Here is a 22,838-nt window from a genome sequence, read left to right as displayed (position 1 = left end):
ATAGTAACTTTGGATCAATAAAGAGGAGCTAAGCAGACAATACAGATTAGAGATACTGAACCAAAACGAAGAAAAATGGCCAGGGTAGGCTAAGGTCTCCACCAGGTAAGAAACATGAAAAATGATCATCAAACTACCGAAAACTGTCTTCTTAATAGATTATATATGGCTGAATTTGTAGTCTGGGTTTTTAATTTCAAGACTTCATTAGTAGAAGTATCCAAGATAGATAGATAGCTATATAGCTTTGGTCAAATTGCTTTACCTATCTGTGCCTCAGTTTCCTCACCTGTAAAACATTACCTAGTTAATAATGATAGAAGCTAGCTCACAGGATGTGGAAAAACACACAATGGAGACGAGAAAGCCTCTTCAATAAATGGTGCTGGGAGAAGTGGAAAGCCATGTGAAAGAATAAAACTAGATTACAGTTTGTCCCCTTGTACAAAAAATTAATTCAAAATGGATCAAAGACCTAAATATAAGATCTGAAATAATAAAATACAAGGAGAGATCCCCCCAAAAAACAAAATTATCTTCTGGAGGGCAGGCCCCTTGTAGTACAGGCTTCCTGTACTAGGCGAGTGTTCTAGGAACCCATCTGTATCAGTGTACCAGCTGGCGCTGTTGTGAGAGGTTTCCTTCAGTCTCAGTGAATTTTTTTTGAAGACTCTTTCAATGCATTTGCCTATTTCATGATGGGTGATTTAGGAGTGCACTTGTCCCACATTGTGATGAGTGTTCAGCAGTTTTTGACCAAAAAAGGCATGACCCCTGTGCCCCACCCTCCCTATTTACCCCAATCTCACCCGGAGCAACTTGTTTCATTTGTTTACCCCAATGAAAAAAAGTCCTGAAAGGGAAATGTCTTGCCAATGTGCAGGAGGTGAAACAAAAAATGGAAGAAGCACTAAAATGCATAAAAATAGATGAGTTCAAAAACTGTTTTGAGCAGGGGGAAAAATGTTTCAATAGGTGTAATGGATCAACCAGAGAGTACCTTGAAGTTCACTGAAGTTTAAATATATTAGAATAAATACACAATTTTTTATAAATAAACTTCATTTTTAGGGTGGCCACCCCTTGTACAAAGAAAAAAAACATAGGTACTAAACTTATGGACCTTGGTCATAGAGATAATTTTATGAATTTGACCCCAAAGGCAATGGAATTAAATGCAAACATAAATGAATGAGACTATATCAAACTAAAAAGTTTTGGCACAGCAAAAGAAACCAATGAAATAAAAAGGCAATCAACTAAATGGGAGATGATATTTGCAAACAACAGCACCAACAAGGGATTAATATCCCAAAAATATATAAAACTCATACAGCTCAACACCAAACAAACAATCCAATTAACAAATGGGCAGAGGACCAGGACATCTTTGCCAAGAAGACATACAAATGGCCAGCAGATACATAAAAAGACATTCAACTTCACTACCTATTAGGAAAATAAAAATCAAAACTATAATGAGATACCATCTCACACCTGTTAGAATGGCTATCATCAACAAGATAGATAATAACTGTTGGAGAGGTTGTGGAGAAAAAAAAGAACCCTCATTCACTGCTGGTGGGAATGTAAACTGGTACAGCCACTATGGAAAACAATATGGTGGTTCCTCAAAAATTTAAGAATAGAATTACCATATGACCCAGCAATTCTTCTTCTGGGTATCTACCCAAAATACTCAAAAACATTTATCTGCAAATATATATGCACCCCTATGTTCAATGCAGCATTACTCATAATGGCCAAGACATGGTGACAACCAAAATGTCCTTTGATAGATGACTGGGTAAAGGAGATGTGGTACATATATGCAATGTAATACTATTCAGCCATAAAAACAATAAATACTGCCATTTGCAACAACATGGATGGATCTTGAGAATATTATATGAAGCGAACTCAGTCAGCCAGAAAAAGCTAAGAACCATACACTTTCACTCATATATAAGAAGAGGTTTGGAAAGGTAATAAAGGGTAAAGGGGGACAAATATATGCTGATAGATGATGATATGACATTGGGTAGTGGGCACGCAATACAATATACAGGTCATATATTATAGCAAGGTACACTTGAAATCTATGTGACCCTATGAACCCATGTTATCCCAATAAAGTTAATTTTAAAAATTATGTGAGAAATAGATGATAACATATATTTCTAAAATTCGCATGAAGTTTCAATGTGATAATTCCTGAAAATATTTTAGCACAATATTTGGCACAGAGTAAGGACATAATAAAAATTACCTGTTATACTTCTGTTATAGTCTTTTTTTTAATATATTTTATTGATTATATTGTTACAATAGTTCCAATTTTTTCCCCTTTGCTCCCCTACGCCCGGCACCCCCCTTCCCCAACAATCCCCCCCAAAGTCCATGTCCATGAGTCGTACATACAAGCTCTCCTGCCTCACCCTTTCGTGTATTCTTCTTCTTCTTTTTTAAAATAATTAATTAATTAATTAATTTAACAATAAAAAAGAACAATCCCTCCCTCTCAGACTTAAGACCCTTTATAATCTTATAAAGGACAATGGGCGAAGGTCTCGAGCTCTTCTAGCTGCTTCAAGCTGGACATTGTCATCGTCCTAACTACCCTTGGGTCCAGAAATCCCTAATAACAGTGGGAGTGTGGAGGGGAGGGTGGCCTTCCCACATGGGGAAGGATCTTGCAGACTCCAGGTCGGCTGGCTGTCCCCGGACAATGGCATGCTTGATTTAATAGGCTGGCATCCTTGTTGTATTCTGGGGGCAACAGATTTGGCAAAAGGGTTAAAAGACATCATTCAATCCATAACCACTAGATGACAAAAGACAGGTATTAATTTTTCAATGTCACACATTAGGGAAAAGAAGGGCTTCTTTGGAAGAAGGTGTTCCAGGTACATCTCACATGTCTAAAACCCTTTTGCCCATTATATTTAGTTTGGGCTGAGGGGAATATTTTAGGTTTCCCCCCTCTCAGACCTCTAGGCTCTTTCTGTCCAAGCCTTTAGGACAGAAAAGAGAAACCAGTTTTAAAGTGAAGCCCACAGACCACCCCATACTTCACCAACCCAGCCACTTAGTTCAGCAAAACTATTGAGTCTCAGGAGGCAGTGATGCAGACAGGATTAAGTGAGGCCTATACATACAGACAATCACTCAGGTAATGAGATCATATGCTTATGCCCTTTGAAAACAGAAAACACATGCTAATTTATGTAACATAACCCACATACAAGTCTCTAAATCTGTAGGACTGTCTAATCGGAAAGACATCCAGTAGCAAGGCATTTGACATTCTTCTTGCCTGTAAATTAAATATCTTTGATAATGCCACAGACATAGTTTAACTTTCAAATGAAAACAAATTTTAAATGAAAAGAAACTTTAAAGATGGTTAGCTGCACTACTTTATAGTCTACCACTGAGCATTGTGATTTTCCTTGAATCACAATTTTTCTCCCTAAGATTACCCTCCTTGTCATTAAAGGGACTGCATTAAGTCCATTTTTAATATTTCCTGTTCATTTGCCTAAATACAACAAGAGCAGAAAATGATCACTTATGATCTTTAGTTCTGCTTTGCTGGAACTTATGCAAGGAACATTTAGGGTGACCTTTAGTTTACCCTTCAGTACACAGAAGCAGAACCACATACCTGGCATTCAGCCTTGCCTGTAAACACCTGTATTTTCCGAGTCCTTCTGGTTTTCCATTGTGCCTTAAGGTCCTTTCTAGCCATCTTTCAGGAAAACAACCTTCTTCATTCCTTCCCTGGAAAGATTACCATGGACCGCACATCCAACCAAGGTACCAGGTCTTTTATTTTGTGGACTTTTATTACCTTTGAAAGTCAATCCCAGTTGCTCAGGGCTTTTTGGTAACAACCAAAGCCCAAGCATGTCTCCTTTAGGCATGATATTCCAGTCAAAGTCTTAGTCAAAAAAACCTCTATTAACAAGTGGTCTTATTAGTTTTATGCAAAGAAACTTAGGTCATTACTTACTTCTTTAGAATGCCAAACTCTGGAGGGATCAGATAGGGAGAAAAATATACAGTGTGAAGGAAAATCCTTGTCCTTCTAATATTCACTGAACTTGCAATTCCATTCTTTATATTTTCATTTTTTCCCCCACTAAAAATTTTTTGTTTGTTTGTTTTTCCATTACAGTTGTGCCACTTTTTTTCCCCTCTTGCTTCCCTGAACCCTGCCCCCTCTTCTCCCACATTCAGTCCCCACCCAGTTGTCCATGTCCGTGGGTCACTTATACATGTTCTTTGACTAGACCCTTCCCCCTCTTACCACTTCTCTCCCTCCCATCTCCCTCTTTGTTACTGTTAGTCTACTTCTTGTTTACATACCTCTGGTTCAATTTTGCTCATTTGTTTGTATTGTTCATTAGTTTCCTGTAATAGGTGACAGCATAAGGTATTTTTCTTTCATTGCCTGGCTTATTTTGCTAAGCATAATTTTCTCTAGTTCCATCCATGTTGTTGCAAATGCTAGAAGTTCCTTCTTTCTTTCAGTACTTATTTATTGTCATTTTCCCCCTTTGTACTCGTATTCCTCTCTGTCTCTCTCTGTTCCTTCATCTTCTTAAAACAGACCCTTTAGCATCTCTTGCAATGCTGGTTTGGTGGAGATGTATTCTTTTAGCCTTCTTTTTTGTCTTGGAAACTCCTTATTTCACCTTCCATTTTGAATGAGAGTCTTGCTGGGTAGAGTATTCTTGGTTGTAGGCCTTTGTTTTTCATTGCTTGGAATACTTTTTGCCATTCCCTTCTGGCTTGTAGTGTTTCTGCTGAGAAATCTGATGAAAGCCTTATTGGAGCTCCCTTGTATGTTACTAGTTGTTTCTCTCTTGCTGCCTTTAGGATTCTCTCTTTGTCTTTGAATGTTGCCATTTTAATATGATGTGTCTTGAAGTGGGCCTGTTGGGGTTCATCTTCATTGGGACCCTTTGTGCTTCCTGGACTTGTGTGACTGTTTCTCTCCTCATGTTAGGGAAGTTTTCTGTCATTAGTTTTTCAAAGAGATTTTCTATCCCTTGCTCTTCTTCTCCTTCTGGAATTCCTATGATATGGATATTATTATGTTTCATGTTGTCCTGCAGCTGTCTTAGAGCCTCTTCAGTCTTGTTCAATCTTTTCTCATTTTGTTGCACTCTCTGGGAGTTTTTGTCTACATTGTCTTCCAGCTCGTCGATCCGATCTTCTGCTTCCTCTAGCCTGCTTTTAATTCCTTCTATTGTGTTCTTCAATTCAGATATCGTACTCTTCATTTCCTCCTGGCTTTTATTGATAGCTTCTATGTCCTTTTTCATGCTGGTGTAATTCTCAGTAATTTCCTTGTAGTTTTTCTGGAGTTCCTTGTAATTTTTCTGGAGTTCCTTGTAGTTTCTGCTGAGCTCATTGAGCTTCTCCATAATCCATGTTTTGAATTCCATATCTGATAGTTTGCTCCCCTCTATTTCACTTAGCACTCTTTCTGGGGATTCTACCTTTCCTTTTGATGGGGGGTTGTTTCTCTGTCTCCCCATTTTTGTGACTCCTGTTGTTTGTTGGTCCTTCTTAGAATGATCTGCACTTCCTGGATCTGCCCCTGGTGGCGTCAGATCCTGTACCAGTCTGGGCCTAGGCAGCCTGTTGGAGACTTCCAGGGATCTACTGCCTTTGTCTGTCTTCTTTAGTTATTAATCTATTCAATCTGTGATTAGCTGTCAGGCTTAAGGACCGTGGGTGTGGCAGTTTAATTCCTGTAGGCAGGGCTTTTGCTTCCCCTCAGTCTGACGCCACTTGAGGGGTGGGGTGGGCGGAGAATGGCCTGCCTGCAGTACTGGGGATGAGTCAGCACTGGGACCCGGTTGACTGCTTCCCCTGTTCTCCCCTCAAAGCCACCACACCAAACTCTCCCCAAGCATCTCTAGTCTTCTCTGCCTTCCCTCCGCTCGAGCCCAAGGTAAGTGGAGACCAAAATATTTTTGTATGTGATCCACTTAAGGGCTCTTTTCCTCTTGCTGTTTCTCTCCAGCTAGCAAGAAACTCTGTGGCTTTTCACTTTCCATAGCTGGATACTATTTTACTTTCCACTCTGTTGCTGTAGGCTGGGAAGCCCAGCTGAGGGTTTAGACCCTGCCCTTCTCAAGGGGAACCCCCAGCTGCTGAGCTGGTTCTCAGTCTCTTCAGCTGCCACCCAGCCAGCCCTTCTGCATCTCCGCATTCCCTACCGGTCATGTTGTAATGTAGTGGCCTTTTCTGTCTCTCCGTGGTTATAAGACTTCTCTCCAGCTAGTGTTCGATTGGTTATTCCATATGATTTCTCCAAAATTAAGTTGCAAATCCAGACTAGTTCTGGGAGGAGGTTAGTGTAGCTTCCGTTTACTCTTCCACCATCTTGTTTCTCTTGTTATAATGTTTTTGCTTGTTTGTTTCCACATTTGTTTTTTCATTAGAGAATGAGTTTGTCCAGAGGAAAAAAATTATCCTTAATAAACATTTAATATTTTTTGAACAATATATGCCTGAAACTCTACTAAGTATTAAAAGAATAAAAAACTAATAACACAAGGTTTTTGCTCTAGACAGAAAGACTTGTATACATTTGAATTGCAACATATTGTGGTAACACAGATGGAATGAGGCAAGCAATAAACTGGAAATTTATAGTGGGAGCGGTACATAGATATTGGAGGGCAAATATGTGAGTAATTGGGACCCCAAGTTATGGGGTAATTTGTGCTTAAAGGTAAGGCATTTAGATTGTGTACAAAGAACAGAATGGAACAGTACACTAACATTCTTGATTTTACATGCTGAAATTCCCTTTTTTGCTTAAACTTCCATGGACTGTGATCTTCAGAGAGTAAGCTTTGCTTTAAGAATGAGAACTTTGACTAAAGGGTCATAGATTGATGGGTCCCTAACTTAGTGTCTAGGCCTGATTTTAATCTCCAATACTGTGCTTTAAAAATACTATATGCTGTATAAACATTTGTGGAATTAAATTGAAATTTAATGGCTTACCTCAAAACGTATTCTTACTGAACTTACACTAAAAATAATTTTTGCTAAAACCCTCCAGACATGAATATGTTTAAACCTGGATCTTAACAAGAGAGGCCTCTTATCCCACAACTTAATTGTTCCAACTAGGAAGGTAACTCTCTTGAGAAGAATTGAGATAAGATCTTGAAAATGTGGGAGCAAATTTTACCCATGATGGAAAATTAGATGACCACTTCCCAACGTAAATTTTCCTTCTTCAATGTATTAAGGGGCAAAAGTATTTTGCTCCATTTATGTTTATTTTGATGTCATAGAAGAGAGCAATTAGACATACAATTGTTAAACCTCTGGGAGTCAGGATATGTTGTCATAGTTTTTATTTTTACTCTGAGAAGCAATAATGCAAACTGGTTCTGAACTAAGTCATCATCAAATCAGAATAATTATGTGAGTCTGGAAGAGTAAAATTCTAAATTTGAAAAAACATATATTTTTTTCTTCATCATAACTAGCCCACAAATCTTTCCTAAAATATTTTCTTAAAAATTTTATAAATGAAATTTATTACCCAGTTTTGTATGATCACACTGTATTTGTAATCTATAATTTGGCCAATACGGGCCTATATTTTGTAATGGGTGTGCCTTCATTTATAGTAATTAAATTATGATTAAGTCAATTTAAATGAGTATCTCCTAGTGTTTATGTTTAATTTCAAAGCAATAACACTATTAGTCATAGTACATGTTACTCACAATAAATTGCCTAATGATGTATCTTTATTAATATATAAACATTGAAACCTTTAACTGAGCAAAACTCAATCCTAGTAAATATGTAAATCAATTCATGATCTCTCCAAATGGGGACCATTATTTTGCACTTTACATGAGGTATTTTTTCCTAAAAATTTATGGGCCTCAGGTACCATTAGATATTTCTTTTAGTTTCTCTGACTTAAATAACTACAGATTAAATTCCAATCCCTAATGCATTGAGCTTATTTGTGCACATGGGTGAGGTGGGCAGGGGAAAATCAAGGGTCTATTTCCTGACACCTTCCACTTCATTAGTTGATTTTTAATTAGAGGATATCTCATGGCCTATTTCCTGAATTAATGGTTCCTCATCTTTTATCCATGTCCATAGGCTACAGAGACACAACATAGCTTATTGCATATACTCATAGTCAACTGGGGGATTTTTATAATTGCCATGGGAAATATCCCTCCATGTCTACTCAAACATAATTTTAAAATATTCTTAAGTGATAGTTATTATACATCTATGTATTTTTACAGTTCACCATTTTTTAAATTCATTAGCATTTAGGAATGAAAATCCCCTAATAACAAAATGTGCTTTCCATCAATTTTGTCCTCTGACTTCCATGTCCTTTGTGTGTAATCATGTCCATTTAGAGCTAGAGCCTTTATTACATTTAATTTTTACCAGCCTGGAATAAAATAAAATAAAATAAATAAAATAGGCAGCCATTGTCTATTTTGCTGATTGGCCAAGGAAAATCTATTTCATATTGTAATTTATAGTTTGTGTCATGAAACTGGCCATTTCTGTAAGTTAGACAATATCAACAATATACTCTAGGTTTGCGGGAGAATGAATTGTGAAAAGGAACAGGAAAAGGGAAAGAGTCATTTTTAAACTCTAAAAAAGATACAATGTGATATTATATCGTATTCTCCAAATGATAATAGACTGATGTCCAATTATTGTTTTCAGGGCTACTTTCAAGGCATTTGTAGAGGGGAAAATGAAACATGTTTCTCTGGGTTTAAAACATTTTTAAAATTTATGTGCAGATATTCCCTTGATAGGCATACTGAACTCTGCTGTGTGTTTTTTGGCCAGTACTAGTAAAACATGGAAGAGTTCTTGTTTAAAAACAATTCTGTGTGCAATGGCACCTTGACTCTTAGCCCAGGCTTTCCAGATTGATAAGACTAACAATCCCTATAGCTCTAAAAGAAAAAAATTTACCTTACCTACACTAATGATCATATAAAGAATGTCTTTGTTTTTATCAAAACAATGCTGTAAGTAAGATGAATGGTTCTTGAGGAATTAAATTTTCCAAACAGAATCTTTTATTTTATTAATCTGACAAGTGTATAGTGTTTGCCTAGAGTACCTTAAGATGCTGAATTTTTCAGCCTTGATTTTAAATCTTTCAAATATGGAGCACTAACTTTTCAGGAATCCAACAAGGAAAAAAAAAGTTATATATTCTATTTACAGAGTCTACCATTCTTCCTTTGGACTCAAAAATGAGGAGTGCAGTGGAGGGACACACATGCCTAGAAATACACTCATGTTTCATCATCCTCAGTTATCTCACTGAAGCAGGACTGGTGTAAGGACCAGATCAATGGCTCAGAAACTGTTGGCAGACAGCTTTGTCCTGAGTTTCAAAAAGGATTTAGCCCTAGAGGAAATTATGTAAATAAACTGTTATATTCTAAGAAAAAAAATGCCCCTGATCCTCCAATTCCCCTCCAGGTCCCATATACAAAGAGAGGAGAGGTAGTAGAAGGCAAAAATGGAGCTGACCAACAATAATGCCCCACTTTTCCTCCATAAAAGGGGAATTACTCATTTTACTCTGGTTGCTTAGTTTACTGTAAATTCTATGACATGTTTTACTGTTCTTTATGCTATAGTGACCTTCATTGTTTAAAATCTCCACCTTTTAAAATCTGTTGTACAGTTTTAGGCAATAATGCATTCTCAAAAGGAAATGTCAACTCTTAAAATGTTTCCTCTTAGTAATTTTCCAACACTGAGAATGTCAATAGCCTGATAAAGAACATTAGAAATACTTGGTCAAAATTAAATGCTGTCTAGAGGTTTAGGTTTCCATTTTACAATTGTCACTTAAAAGTAATCATTGTATTTACATGTAGGTTTTGTAGTAATGACTGAAGTTCCCCATCCTGGAACCTGCCAGAAATGTTCTTCTCCAAGGTAAAGGAAAAGGGGAGGTAAAGAAAAAGTAGCTCTTTTAAACTTTTATTCAGATAACAAAAAGTTGAAATGTTTATAAACTACTCTTCTTGCATCTCACAGATTTTACACACAGCACACTCAGGACTGAGGGAAAAAGTTAAAGTTTCAGAAAAAAGGAAGGCTACACAGAATTGTCCCTGAGGAATATCTTAAGATCACAACAAGAAAAGTATTTACATTTCTTATGGCTTTCAGAATCCTTCTGGACCAACAATTATGAAAACTTCTGGAGAGCAGTGGAAAGATAGGAGAAGGTATTTTTTATTATTTCTGAAATGTTGAACCCCGGGAAGAAAGATGAAGGACTGTGGTCATTATGCATATACCCTATTCTCTCTTTTTCAATTTTCTCAGAGAGGCAATGGCTTGAGTGACATCAAGTATCACGTACCTAAAGCAACTGAAGGGCATTCAACTCTATAGTTATCTCTAGTCCCAGCATGGCACGGTCCTCTGAGGCCTCAGTAGGAGTGAATGAATCATTCTAAGAAACTGTGGATAGGGTGATGTTCTTAGAGTTTTTGTAGAGCATTTCAGATCATGGGCCACTACAGGTTCTCTTATTTCACTCTTACCTTTGGAGTACTACATGGATGTGACTTATCTTAAGATGCTCTTTGAAATTTGGAAGGTGCCAGGATAAAGTCCAGAAGATATAAAAAGTTAGCTTCTTGGGTATGACCCTCATATGCACTTTTAATGTAAAGGAATATAAAATTCTGTGACTATGGAGGCTAAGCAATAAGACTTCTCTCTTCTATGCCAGACTACCGAGCAACCAAGAGATAGAAAGGAGTCAGAGATAAAAGTTGAAAATTTTTTATAGATGAAAGCTAGGCTGAAGTACATATATTGCTTAAGTTGTGGCCAAATGGCCTTGATAACATCCTCCTTACAAACACACTCCATCCACACCTTGGGACACCACCACACCTCCAAGGAGGAGAGAAAATCAATAGAAAATACGCTGCCTCCTTGTGGAGATGAATGACTAAGAGGCCAAGCAGGGAGAGTTATTTGAATGGAGATCCCTTCCCAGGAAGCAAGAGGTTGGGGACTACAGTAGTCCCTCTCTATATTGTGGTTTACTTATCACAGCCTCACTGTATTGCAGGATCTTTAAAAATATTATATTTAATTATTTATCATGGATTTTTCACTATATCACGGGATTTTGCAGTACTGTATACGTATGTTGTTAAAGTTATGTAGGTTTAAGAGTGTAGAATAAATGTAAGGTTCCTACTTCACGGGGGGTCTAGAACATAATACCCACGATAACTGAGGGAATGTATTAGTAGGTATTCTTCAAGAATAAAGGCTGTCTTTGATTTTTCCCCATTGACAAATTTTTAACAATAGGGTTTAAAAGATGCTTGAAGTTCAGGATAGGCATGCTACCAAGGAAGGGAGAGTTAGCATTTTACCTACAGTTTAACTTTGTTCTATTTATTAGAAACCTAAAAATTAGAGAAGCAATTTATGTAAATTTGGACTTATTTTCTATTAAATTGTAAACATATTAATATTTTCTAGTGATTTCCTAATACCATAATATGTCCTATGAAAACAGAGGCTTTATTTATGTCAAGCAATTTGGGAAACCAATAGATACTCCTTTTACCTCTTGGAGATTCACAATGCTTTTCAAATGTTAAAGATATTATGATGTTTTATAGTAAAGTTTAATGTTAATATAATTTCTCAAGCTTCTTTGAGCCTGGAATATTTTGTTGTCTATGTACTTGTTGTTTCTTAGATATACATATTCAAATTCTATATAGCTGTTTACTTCACAGAGCACTCTATAGAAAATGCTGGGTTTTGGAACTACTCAAATATATTTGACCTTCACATTGTCCCTGTGAGAAAGTTGTGCCATAATTCACATTTTTTCCCAGAATTAAAAGGGACATTTTACCCAAAATTGCATTATGCTTTGCAAACCTTAGCTTGTCATAGTTTAACTGGCAGCATTTTTTTTTTTTTTTTTTTTTTAGTTTTGTATAAAACAGTAGTATGTCCTACAACAATGGTGTCTTATTTGATTAAATATTCATGGAAAGACGGAGCATTGAAAGTCTATGTTTTCTTTTTCCTATCTGTGTGAAGACAGGCATGTGACTTTTCTTACACTTCACAAAAGTTTAGAATCACATAGGCTTCCTGACTGGAATGGAAATGCATGTTGTCTCTGGAACTGCGTAAGGTTTCCATGGTTAATGATTTCTTTCTGGCCTCTGTAGAAAAAGTATTTGGCATCTCTTTTGTTGACATTAAACAATGTCATTTCCCAATTTCTATGCAGCAGAAGTACACTGTTGTTAGTTTAGAATAGTTCTGTATTATAAACGTTTCTTCGATTTCTGTTTACTTCTGACTCTTTTAGTCTGTAATAAACACATTTGTGTAATGTGTTTTAATTTTGAGATCTCACTTAATTTTGATGGCTTCAAGTTTTATTAGAAAAGAAAAAATAACATTGCAATTTTTATTTTCTTTTTAGCTGGGTGGCTGATTGGTTCACTATTAATTTGATGCCTTAGCCATTCGGTTCAGTACCAGTGAGCACTTCATGTTGTCAAACAGTTATTACAATGACATCTTCCTAAATAATGGTAGATTTCCTACTGACTAAGAAACTAATTTTAAAATATACATGTTAGTATCAAATTATGGTAGGTCTCTGGCTGGATATTAGTGCTTAAAACTTGTTCTGATATTTCAGATTAAATAGATTGCCTTAAAATTTTAAGAAGTGCCAAATAAGAATCTCACCCTTTTAGAAAAAAAAAAAAAAAAACAATTATATAAGCAATATGAAAGGTTATTTGCTTTCTGTCCATAAAATTTGTAAAAGCCAAAATAAGTGAATTGAGTTTTTAGATTTAATGTGTGACCTAAAAATTTTACTGACTAAATCCTACCTCCTCCCTTGTTTTCCCTTACTTTTTACATTGGAGATTCTAGACTCTTCGGATGCTTGCTAGAATAAAAATTCAGTTCTCTTATTAAAGGCTGATCATCCTACCACACAGTAGAGGATCTAAACCTGTTATATCCCCATATTTATACTGTAGTGCTATAGAGGAAAATGTGGGTAGAGGAAGAAAAGTGTGATCCACCTGAACAACCATCATTTCAAAATTTTCTTTCTTTTTCTACTCTGTCAAAAGAAAATGGTGGTTAGAAGTAAAGTGGTTAAAAATACAAATTTTCATATGCTTTTTAAAAATATTCATTCCAAGAGCATTTCCATGGTTATACAATATTGTAGTTGAGTGTGTGGGTACACATGATTTAATCAAGATGCCAGAATGAGTGACTTCCATCTGAGAATACTTGTGCTTGAAGGACTAACATAAGGCTAAGAAATAATGAAAGAGTTTATGTGTTGTCCTCCTAGGAAAGCACTCAGAGAGCTAATTATCAGAAATACTTCAAGCTAAGGAAGCCATGGACAGCCTATAGTCCTTAAAACACCTACTACAGTACCTCAATAAACAATGGAGAGTGGATGAATGAAGACTAGGCCTGGAAATATTTAGGACAACTCCAGAAATATTTAGATGGTATCTATTGGCTGAAGGAAAGAGTCTGAATGTTGTTCTGAATTATTTTTGTTCCAGTTTGAAGTGTTAACATAATAAGCTTTTCTGCCAATATAAAGCATACACTTTTATTCTTCTCTTCCCTTCCAATACTTGTAATACAGTATTCCCTCAATTATCGTGGGTATTACGTTCTAGACACCCCGTGATAGGGGAAAATCCGTGAAATAGGGACCTTACATTTATTTTAGTATTTATATATATTTTAAGGCTTTATAAACCCTTCCCACACACTTATAAACCATTCCCAGTCCCTTATTAATCTTTCCCACTGCCTTATTAACCTTTTCTTCACTTTTATAAACACTACTTATGTTCTTAAACATATTCCACACTCTTAAACCTATGTAACTTTAACAACATACATATACAGTACTGCAAAATCCCATGATATAGCAAAAAATCCATGATAAATAATTAAATTTAATATTTTTAAAAATCCTGCAATACAGTGAGGCTGTGATAAGTGAGCCACGATATAGAGAGGGACTGCTGTACTTCTCTCTCTCATTTAGTATAATAATAAAAAGAACATTGGTTTTGGAGCCAGATGGACAAAATATCTTATTAAACTTTAGTGCTGGACTCTAAGCAGAGAGTAAAAATAGACAAAACCAGTCTTTGCAACAAGTTCTTTTACTATCATTTCCCTTGTTATTGCTTTACTGCTCCTTTCTACCTCCGTTTCCCAAATCGTCATCTTATCTAGATCTTCCCTCATTATTCTGGAATTAAGGAACCCAATCTCTCATCAAAAGTGTCCCCCAAATATATTGGGGGAGCACAGTATCTTCCTGGTTAGCTCATCATTGGCACTAGATCCTCTACTACCAGTATTTTTCCCACCATCAATAGACAAAATCAAGGACATTTCTAACTGAGTTTTTTGAAATTAAATTGTCACAGTGTTCTATTTGTTGAAACTGGCAGAACTGTCTTTGTCCCTGTTGCTCTCTGTTCTGAGTTTCTGGGGGCCAGGGGATGAACAGCCTGGTTTCCTCCTTGCTACTTTTACAGCCCCCCTTTCTTCAATTCACCATATGAAGATATGCTATGACAGGCATATCTGGACTTGAAGGTGTGGTCCCAAAAATTTTCATGAAATTTATTTTTTATTTTTTCTCTTCCCATTTTATCATTGAACATATATCATTGAAGTGTATAAGAATAAGACTTGGAAATTTGTGGTTCTCTAAGAAAAGCATATCAGATTTAAAGGTTATAGTCTCTACCACTCTGGAAAACATATCCTAAGTTTATGTGAGACAGTAGGAGGACTCCTCTTCCAGAACTGTCACCATTAACTTCCACAGTTACATCCAGGCTAGGTTTCCAATAAAGATGACATGAGGATTAAGTCACACATTTTGTTTTCAAATCTCCCATTGTTAAATTTTACTTATCTTTATATCTATATTCAATTCAATGCAACCCAATTATTTCCCCTCCCCCTTTTTAAATACCTCCATTATCTCTAACATCTCTAAATATGCTTCCAGAACCTGTTCAAATGTCCCCTTCTTGGTAACACACTTCACTACCAATTCAGGCAACTTTTGTTAATCCCTCCTCTACTTCGTCAGAATCTATTTATATTCTAGAGGAGAATGTATAATGAATAGCACTTGTCAGTTTTTATGAAAACAGTGCCTTCTACACAATAGGGCATCTGTGATACCAGTGCTGGGAAGGATGAACAGAAAAATAAATGGTTACATGGACAAGACTATTTATTTTTTCTGCTGGGCTGTAAACTCATTATGTGCTTGGAATCATTCCTTGACTAAGCAAAGGTAATACTCTGATTCATAGACATTTTCTAATTTAAAGTAGGCTTGCTCAGTGCTGGCATCCTGACCACAAAGTGTAATTTCATTCATTAAGTTAATAATAGTTTTAATTCTATTAAATCTTAATGATATCTCTTGGTCACATCATAAACACAGTAATTGTATGCAAATTACTAGGAACAAAGATCAACGTGTGTTTCTCTACCAGACTCCTCAGTTCTTGAGAAGATGGTGCCCTGTTGCTTTTAATTGTGCTGATAATTCACTTATGCTCTTAACAGAAGTCTCCAGAAAGCATTCTTTTCCATCTTTTTACAGTCTGTCATTGCAATTTATAATTTTTGAGTGCATTTATGTAAGAATAGAATCGTACATTCTGGACACATTATTATCTGTGAATTGGCAAGAGACACGTGTTCTGTGGAACCGAAAATTTTCAGACTATATTTCAGAGAGCTGATGTACATTTTTCATTTAAGAGAAATTGAAATTTTTCTGAAATTTATTAGTATTGGAACATTTATATGTAATCTCACTCCCAGATAGATCAGTAAACTTTAAGAAAATTTTAATAGATATTTATATTTTAAGTTTTAATATTTTTAATATTTCCAAAGCAATATATAATGGAAAGTATATATGTATATATATTTCTTTCCTCAAGTAGTTCTTTGGGTTAAGCTAACTGACTTTTAATAAGGGACGCCATCTAGTGGTATAATTAGAAATGTACCAAAGGCATTTATTTTCTATAAGAAAAATATATTACTGTAAATTACTTTTTTGTCTCAGGTATTCTAGATATATTTATGTGTTTGTGTATGTGCATGTGCATGTATATTAATTAAAGTAAATAGGAAGTGAAATTCAACTTCCTATATAACAATATTTTTTCTCTTTTTGTAAAAATGGCTATACCAAATATTTAAAAATTAGTTACCAAATTTGAGACTGTTTATTTGCTTACTTACTTGATTTTTAATTTAGTTCTCATGACTTCTTATATATAGTGTACATAGCAATACCAAAGATAAGAAAGCAAAATTAATGTATATTATATTTTTAAATCCCAAGAGATAATCATATTTTCTTTTTAAAATAAATCAATTGAGATAATACTTAACAATATGTTTTTATATCCTAGAGTAGCTCCAGAAAAGTACTCTAAATTCCATGGCCCTCCTTACTTTCTTGCCTTTCTGTGCTTGCAAACCAGAATTCAAGTCCATAATACAGCATCAGAGAAGGGCAAATTAATGGGATGGTGACATATAAGAAAAATAAACATCTGCCACTTACCAATGTCTATCACAACCAAACTAAAGACATATTTTATATTTTTGGCTGAAAACACCTTGTGAGTCAAATCACACATTGATATATAAACAGAAATTAGAACATTTTCTATTTTGGCATTATTTGTGCTCATATAGTTGTAAAAAAAGATGCTGCCCAACAAATTAAAGCATATATTTTATAACCAATGTACCATTTTATTTGTGTCTATTGTAGAGTAACTAAATACTTCAAAACCAAGTAGATTAAAAACAATGATCTTATTATATCTCTTGGTTTTGTGAACTGTGACTTTAGACAGAGGTTGGCCAGGCCTTCTTCTGTTCCACATGGCAATGACTATGAACACTCAGTGCAGTTATGCTGCTCTGGAGGTACATAATGGGGAGGGCCAAAAGGGTGGAGCTGGGCTGGGAGTGTTGACTAAAATGACTACCCATGGCTTCATCAGTATAGTAGCTGGACTTTTTATGTAGTGGATTAGGGCTTCAATAGTGAATGTTTCAATGAGCAAAGAGGAAATGCATGGCTTTTAAATACCCTACCCTTGGACTTCATATAGCATCACTACAGTCACACTCTCAGTCACAAGCCCATCTAGATTACTCAGATAAATACCTCACCTCTGGATGGATGAAGTGTCAAAAAATTTGCAACCATATCTTTGAACCATTAGACATTTAAAGTGAATAGTTGAAAGCACTAAGAACATTTGATCTGCAGAAAACATGACACAAAAAGTTCTGATCACTGTCTTCAACTATCTGGAGAGTTACCAATGAAATTAAGATATAGTTTATATTATTCAAGAAAATTTATAAGAAGAAAAATAAGTGAAATTATAAAGATAAGTGTTTTAGATTAACATGAGAAAGAAGAGTTTTCTGATGGCTAAATATCTCCACTAATATACTAGAGTGCCTTATATAGCAGTGAACTATCCATGTGCAGATAGATGCCATATATGCTATAGATAATTTCTATACTATGTGAGATGTTAGACTAAGTGGACTTCAAGGTTCCAATTTAGGTTAATCTCTTTAAATACATCTGGATTTAAGGAGATTAGAAAGCCTATTCTTCCACAATCTGAAGGGAAGATGAGATATTTGGAGTAAGAACAATGTAATTTATAATATTATAGAACACTCATCTACTACCCATATTGTCTTCCTGTTGTAACACAATAGCTAGTTAACTCTTTGAATAAAATGGTCATCTAATTCAAACCCATTCTGATGTAGAAAATGTCCATAGTGGTATTTCTCAATTCTAATGCATATTAAAATCACTGTTCATATTAACAAACAAACAATGACTCTCAAGCTCTACCCCAGAGATTTTAGTTTACTTAGTCTGCAATGGGTGTTAGACATTAGATTTTTTAAAGCACTTTAGTTTATTTTTAATGTACAGTTGAGGCTGAGTCCCAATGGCTATACCACAGATAAAGCTCAGGCTCTCTGGCATCATTGTGGGAGACTTGTGCAGCTGAGCAAGCCACCTGGAAAATTTAGGAAAACAGGTCAGCATAACTTTTAAGAAACACCATGTATTCAGAACCAGAAGAACATTAAAATACTATTTTTTTAATTAAGCCAATAACTAGGTCTACATAAAAGTTCACATAGAACCTGTAGAACTTCTGCCTTACCTTTTCAGAATAGTTAAAGAAAGACTGTACATTTGTAACTAATCCATGATCCACATAGAAAGTAAGTCCTGATTTAATAAGGGTTTCAAGAAATAAATCTGTCCCTCTTATTAAAATCTTGAAAGACTTCAATCAAATTGAGGGTAGGGACCATATCACAATTTTTTGGGAGACTCCAGGGCCTAGACTTCAGTAACTGTTTGTAGAGTTGAACTAGATATAATAGAAACCTGATAATGTATTTTAGAAACATGTAATAAGAGGTCACTTTATAGAGGGTCTTTGTAAGAAAACAGAATTTATGAACAATAACTTTTCTAAAAACAAGTATATACTGTAGACCATTTTATTTGAACTTAAGCAACATTTTTATATCAATTCCAATTTTACCTCATAGATATTTGCTGATCCACTAGTTTATGTTTAAATTAAAGAATTAAAAATCTAAAAATTCAGTGAGAACAAAGCTATGGTTTGTAGTATAGTTCCAATTAAGTTCTCCTTTCAGAATACAAGTAAAGAGTAAAATCAAATTTGCCATTTAAAAACTAGTCAGCTGAAAATTTAAAATCTCTCAAGAACCATGTCACCTCCAACTGCTCTGGTTTGGGAGTGAAGATGAGAGAGTGCCTACTGTGAATTCTGAGATGAGAAATAAAATCATTCTTTATTTTATCTGAAGGCCTTAAATTTCTAGATATATCACTGGAGTGTATCAGTTGTTCCAAAGATCAGAGTAGAGTTCAACAAAAATACCTCAGAGTTCATTCATTGTAAGTCATCACAGTGTGATATTCTAACACTTAAAAACAGGGATCTCCAAAAAGGATGTCTGAGAGTTCCAAATCTTCTCACAACGTTAAATAGAAATGTTGTCACACTGTGATCCGTAAGAAACTGGTGGACTGCTGTGTCAAATTCATCTTGAAGATCACTGCACCTGACAAGTTACTTGACAGTTTTATTTTCTAGTTCTGAAAAAACTTTACATAAACCATGTTGCTTATTTTTCCTATTTAATATGTTTCAGTAAGTAAAGGAATTTTATGCTTGGTTCTCACACAAAAAGTATAACAAAAAGCAAAATTGAAAGAAGCAGAAAAAATATGCCTTTGTGAGTAAACTACATGTAAAAAGCCATCTTTTTAAAATTTCTAAACAGAGTGTATTTAGCATTTGATATTGCATCCCTGGAGGCAGAGATATAACCTTATTCATCATTGGATTCCCAGCATTTAGCATAGGTCTCAACCTAAAGCAGAAATTTAAAATATCATTTTTAAATAAATGAACTTTCCCTTTTTAGTAAGTACAAATTGTATTTTTGGCAGGATTAATTATTATTGTTATTGTTAGGATAGAATTAATTATTGACTTATATAATTTTTTTCTGAACTCAAGTATATGTCAATATGTTTATTTTTATATCATGAGATTTTATTTCTCTATTTCTATACTACCTTTTTTACTGTCAATGTTAACTTTAAATTGTGAAATTTAAGCAGATTAACTATAAACTGAAAGATATTATTCTACCAAAACATATTCCCAATTATCTTTATCCCTTTCAAACCCATTATTTAAAACACATACACACACACACACACACATCAAAACCACACAGAGAAAGCTAAGAACGACGACCTCCAATTGGCCTCCTTCATATAAGCTGCAACAGTTCTAGCCACTTTTTACATGGACAAATAAAAGAATTAAATCTTAATTTTGAGACTGGAGTTAGGTATTAATTTATTTTGTCTTTTACATCTTGATACTCTTGCTTTCTTTCTTCTCTCCCAAGAAACATTACTTTCCTTATGACATTTTTTTTCTATCATCACATTCTCTTTGGGTTTTTCTATTTCTGTTTCTGCAATATTTTATAAGATTTTGGGATAAATTAAGAAGGTTAGCTCCTACTATTTAAGCCTTGTTTAATCCTATGACAGCCCCATGAAGTACGGATAGAAAACTTCACATTCAGTAATTTGAAAAGATTGGAATACAGATTTGTCTGATTCTAAGTTGCTATACCAAACCATCTCTCTATTGGTGATAGATATGTTTGGGGCTAGCAACAATCGCCCTTCTATTCCCTCACTAAGGAATTTGGGGGTAGCTTACTGATATTGGAAAAGTGATAAACTAATACATATAAATTATGTATAGTGTATTCAGATCTTAGGAAGTATAAACAATGTTCAAGGATAATGGGCTTGACCATTGGACTAGGGCTTTGGACTAGGAGATTTTGAAAGGGGCCAGTCTGTGTTGTCAAGCAGGAGACAGAGTTTGGACTTGAGAACTATGATAATGAGAAAGCATGGAGCTGGTCTACAATTGACGTATCTTCATTCTTATGTCTGTTGTACTCTCCTTTCTCCAATATTACAAATGTCTGATAGGGGTTAAGAGAGGCATCTTCAACTCATGAATTGATTTTGATTCTGGGAGAAACCTAGTAGTCCTATGTTGAGATTACTACAAACTGGTATGTCACACATGAACTCAATTCTGCTTTTCAAATAAAACATAATATTTTAAATATTTTAATATATATAGATTTTTCCAGAACACAAGCACAGTAAAAAAAATTTTTTAGATTGCACTTTTTTTTTTCTGGAAATTTATTAAGACTTATTCACTACTTAAGAAAATCAATACATTGATCAAAATTCTTCATGAGACTATGGTATGTTAGTTGCCAAAGCAAAGCTCCTGTATTTATTTACATTGTTTAGCTATTGATTATGATCGATCAAGTGTTTAAGTACACACTTCTAGTTATTTTGTTACATTTGTGCCTAAATATTTACAAATAGATCATTTTAACATTTACTTCTTTCTTTTTATTGTCTTTTATATTACAAATGGCCACTACATAGATTTATAAATTATGTTTGTAGATGAGATGTATTACATATGAATTTAATGTCAGGATATTTGTTATGAAAATGAATTGAATCTGAGAGAGATGAGAATTTCTGCTGACTCATACTCTGTAATGTGGAAATTTTATTTCTGAATACCTCAGCTAAAGAGAAAAATATTTATAAGATGGACAACATTTAACTTGGCTACTGCTCAAGAACTCAGGAATATCTAGAGTAATCTCAGATAGTTATTTCTCCTCAGGATTGTAGGGGTATAGGAAGGCATAATGGTCCTTGGAATCAATCTCTTCATCCAAGAGCATTCCCTTTATAACCCATGATTTATTGTATTTCCATGAATTTATTTACAGATGAATTTGAAGTCGCTATTGCTCAGAGGGCATGTTCCTTAAGCATCCGGTTTCTTCGTGGACAATTCCATGCAGACTAAGAAAAAGACTTTATTAAGAGGTTTATACAAATCAACAGTATCTACATTCTTATGGTTTAATTATATTTGTAATTCATCCACAACATTCTTGTTAATCACCTCACATAAAGAGCCTAAAGCTGACATGTTGCAACTGTGTAAGATAAGGAAGTTGACTGTTAATTGATGTGTCCGTTTCTAATTAAAGCTCTTTCTACACTCAGACACCAAGAGATAAAAGAGAAGGAGGTGATGAAAATAGCGGAGGTCAATGTGTTCTTCCTTTTCTCTCCCTCCCTTTGCCCCTCTTTTCTTTCATTCTTTTTTTATCTTCGTTTTTTTCCTTCTGTCCTTTCTTCTTTTTTTCCCTTAGTTACTTTCTTCCCTCCCTCCCTCTCTAATTCTAAGCAGATGGCTATAGAAATTTAGTAATAAAACAAGGAGTACAGAAGTCACCCTGAAGTCTAAAGAGATAGATCCAGACCTAAGTATAAATCTTGAAAGGTCTTTTGATTAAAAATAAAGAGGCAACAGCTATGTTGAAGTTGGAATTTAATTCAGGCTTAAAATAAAAACTAGGGGCATATTAGAAGACATTGGTAAAGTAAATAATATGAAGAAAGATATCAAATGTATTTTGCATTTCTTACAATTTTTAATTTAAATTGTGGTTTACATTTAAATGTGGTACTCATTGATAATTATACACAGATTGATTTTTATCTTGTCTCGAAAATTGAAAAGAAAACTGGAAAATGGTCTATACTATGAATCATTCCTATAAGTAGTCCAGCCTTTAAGACCAGGGATATAACAAATGTACAATAACAGGTACACATTGGGAAAGTTTCCAAGAGAAAAGAAACATCAGTACTAATTACACACTATGAAAATTATAACCACTCTTTGGATTAAAATGAAACGCTAAGGTTTTTTTCTGGCTTTATTATGTATACCCTTTTATTTATATTAAATTGGACATTTAAAAATTTGAGATGTACTCCCTTAAGTTATACCATTCAAAATTCTAATATTTTTCATATCTTTACAACTCAAACCAATTAAAGTTTAGGGCTTTTTCTTGTACTTTTATTTATTTATTTAATCCTCACATGAGGATTTGTTTATTGATTTTAGAAAGAG

The sequence above is a fragment of the Furipterus horrens genome, unplaced genomic scaffold (genome assembly GCF_987537825.1).
Source record: "Furipterus horrens unplaced genomic scaffold, mFurHor1.1.pri manual_scaffold_4, whole genome shotgun sequence".
NCBI lineage: Eukaryota > Metazoa > Chordata > Mammalia > Chiroptera > Furipteridae > Furipterus > Furipterus horrens.
The sequence above is the reverse complement of the archived record's forward strand: the minus strand, read 5'-3'. Positions refer to the sequence as shown.